General features: G+C 37.5%; 1 long non-coding RNA gene across 1 annotated transcript; it reads right to left on the bottom strand.

The window, feature by feature from the left end:
- Window positions 1-863: 863 nt before the first annotated feature.
- On the bottom strand, window positions 864-1398 carry LOC146692402 (uncharacterized). Its single transcript, XR_014915180.1, has 3 exons — window positions 1357-1398; window positions 1107-1240; window positions 864-1000 (listed from the first exon to the last, which is right to left on the bottom strand). It is a non-coding gene; the product is annotated as an uncharacterized LOC146692402 (long non-coding RNA).
- Between the last annotated feature and the right edge of the window lie 1891 nt (window positions 1399-3289).

The raw sequence follows: 3289 nt of genomic DNA, 5'->3' as shown, positions 1-3289 counted from the left end.
CCGGCCTTTAAGGTGTTGCGGATAAATACAACAAAATAAAACTAGTACCGGTACTGAAAAAAAGAAGATTTATTCATAACACACGTGAAAAGACCCAGGAAAACCGAGTTAACGATAAAAACGATAACAAAATAACGCTGAAAACCGATAAAAACCCTGAAAACCATACATTTCACACCTGAGCCTCAACTCTCGCGACCCGGCATCAAACGACTCACGGACTGGTACCGGTCCGAGGCCCAGGGGTTGGGGACCGCTGTGTTAGAGGACTGCCCATCCCAGGGCCTGGCTCTATTGGATGTGTCTTACTGTTCAACAATTATATTTGATGTAATGCGGAATTTCACTTTGGTCAAAATAGGTGTTCAACAAATCAGTGTGCTTGGTTACCTTATCAGCTTGTGATTTCCATCAATGTGCCACAATGAGTTTGGACCTGCAACCTGATATGTTCTTCGTTCTGGTCTCCGCAAAACTGCTCTAAGGGCAGCTGCTCCAGGATTTATTCGTAACATGCTTGCTCGAACCCTCCTTCGCTGTTCACGTAGTTCACGTACTCGCGGGGAGGCTCTGACAGCCTCAGGACCAATTTGTTCATTGCCAGCGACAATGTCCTGCACATGTTCATCCAAGGCACTGTCAGTCAGTTCCGCATACATTGATGCACGGGTGAAATGATACTGTCTGAAATAAGACAAAAAAACACGAGTATTTTATTACTACCATAACAACACACTAGTTAGTGCACATTCAAATATACAAATTTTTACAACTTCACAATACCATTTAATTTGAATAAACAGTGAGTGTGTGTCACAAAGTCACACTGGTTTCAAAAGTCACTGACCGTAGATGTCTTCGAATTGTACGAAGTGAAACATTCAAAATATCAGCCATCTGAGGTGCAGTGAATCCACATGACTTCAGGAATGAAAGCTGTTCCCGAGTGATAAGGTAAAGGGATCTACCTCTACCTCTGGTGCCTGGTATCCAAAAGAGCCTGAAAATATATAAGCGTTTGGTGTATTTGGAAAATAGGTTAAGACAGAGTCATAATTTATTTCACACTTTTGATGAGTCAAGGAATCGACACAATATGTGCTTACCTTGTTGGCCATGCTGAGTAGACAGTTCAACCTCCTGAATCAATTCAGCCAAGTCACGCAGAAGTTGATCTGCTGCAGTTACACTGATCAGTCTTCCTCTTGCCCACCGAAGGCTTCTCTGCATTGTCTCCAACCTCAAAGATATCAAAAAATTACTTCTTAATTCATGTTATATTTTCAGGCCATATTCCCCTTAAACATTTTATGCAAGTTAAAATGTTAGATGTTTTCCATCATGCTTTGATCATACCTCCTTAACGCTAACTGTAGCACATCTGGCCCAACAATGTCCATCAGCAGCCGCCGTGTGCAGTCATTAAGAATGTTCTTGCACCTTGAGATGAATATCCTCCAGGCCATACTTTGTACTGTGATCCCACAAAGACAAAAATTGAAATTATTACTTTCAACAGGTTTATATATTTAAATAAATCAAAAATTTCATGTTAGTCTTCTGAAAATTGTGACTGAGCACTTTTGGAAACACTCTGTCATCCCTGTAAGTATTGGGACTGTGAACAGTTATAGAATACATCTGAAATAAATGTCAGATTCTAACAGGTTATAGTTCTGTTAATAGAGCTTTTGAATCTACGTTTCATACATATTTCTATCTTTAATAACAGTATGTCAACGATGTCAACCAATATTTTCATATTTCAAACACACACCCAAGTTAAAAATTTGAATCTCCACATCTTCTACTCTGCATATCTGAAAAATCAGTTTTGATAATGTTACAAATCCATTGTCAAATGTTCCCATCTATGTCATTTATCTTTGTTTATTTTAAATGCTGTCATTAGTTTTTATTTTTTTTCCAACTTATTAACAAAATGAAAATGGTCTACATTGTTTTGTTCACTTAAATAAAACGACATTTTTGTATCGTACTCTGGGTTCTTGAAGACCATGCTGTCTTTTAACTTTATTCTTTATTTTCTGCATATACTGTTTATTATTCATTTCTTTACTCGTTGAGGCTGTTCTCCTGCACAGCAAATTCAAAAGTGTTAAATTTTTTGGTGTTAATAGTCTCCTTGCAAAAGTAAAGTTAATTTTACTCTAAGCAGAGTCACATTCTTTTAATGTAACTCTGAGGTGTAAAATGATAGTAGTTAAAATCGAGTGTTAAAAATGAGTGTTTCTCTGTCAACTCTGGAGGTGTTACAATGGAAACATTAACTCTTGACCTCTTAACTCTGAACTCCTAGAGGGGCTATGACACCAAGAGAGTAAATTCACAGACTCCGCCCCCAGCACGGCTCCAATCGAAGCTGAAGTGAAGCCGTTTCAGAACATTTTGCTCTACATATTTGAGTTGTTTGCCATGCTTGGTAAGTCATTTTTTCAAAGATTGTTTCAATTGTTATTAGCCTTTACTTCTGTGGCTCTTTGGAGTTGAGACAAAGCTGTGTGAAAGGCATTAGCCATGTTGCTCGCTGATAGCATAATATTCTGTTTTAGCTAGCTAAAGGTATTGTTTGCGGGCAAATACCACAGCCTTGAAAAAAAGCTTGCATGTGAATTTTCAGTCAAACTTTTGGTCAAATACACCTAAAACAATGTCTAGAATGTGAAATGTTGGTATAATGGTGCTACTTGAAGCCTGAAAACGATCGCCCATAAAAAAAAAAATAAAAAAACGAGCAAACAGCAGTAGCAGGCGTCCTGACTCGATTCTACGGTAGCATTTAGATCCCTCCAGAGTTTTGTGCACACGGTTTAGGTAAAAATGAAAAAGGTTGAGGTTTTACATTTAGTTCAGTATTACCTGTTGCCTGTGTCCTTGTCTTTTGGGAAAATACTTTACACAAGTAATGGCTCAAAGAGGATTCCTTTTTTTTTTTTTTACTGTGCTGCAATTGTTTACTGGATTATTTGTGCCATTAATTAATGTCAACTAATTTTTATTCAATCTCCACACAGGATATGCTTGTGAAGATGAAATATGGGGGAGAGCAGAAGTGCGTTGAAGTTCCACAAAGGGATGAATGAAGGACATGCATATTGTATTGAAGAAATAAGTGATGAGAATGCTGTTATTTGCATTTACCATGTCAGAACTTTTGATAAACAAAATTCTAATGAAAGTGAGAACATGTATACTGTTACATCTTTCAGAAAATGTTTTGAAATTGTGGTGCACAGTTCAGAATAAATGTTTTTCAAAAACCATTGCG

This window comes from Copadichromis virginalis, linkage group LG15 (genome assembly GCF_057382275.1).
Source record: "Copadichromis virginalis isolate Kocher_CV1m ecotype Utaka linkage group LG15, C_Virginalis_male_GT1.1, whole genome shotgun sequence".
Classification (NCBI taxonomy): domain Eukaryota; kingdom Metazoa; phylum Chordata; class Actinopteri; order Cichliformes; family Cichlidae; genus Copadichromis; species Copadichromis virginalis.
Note: the sequence above shows the minus strand (reverse complement) of the source record. Positions and strands in the feature narration are given on the sequence as shown.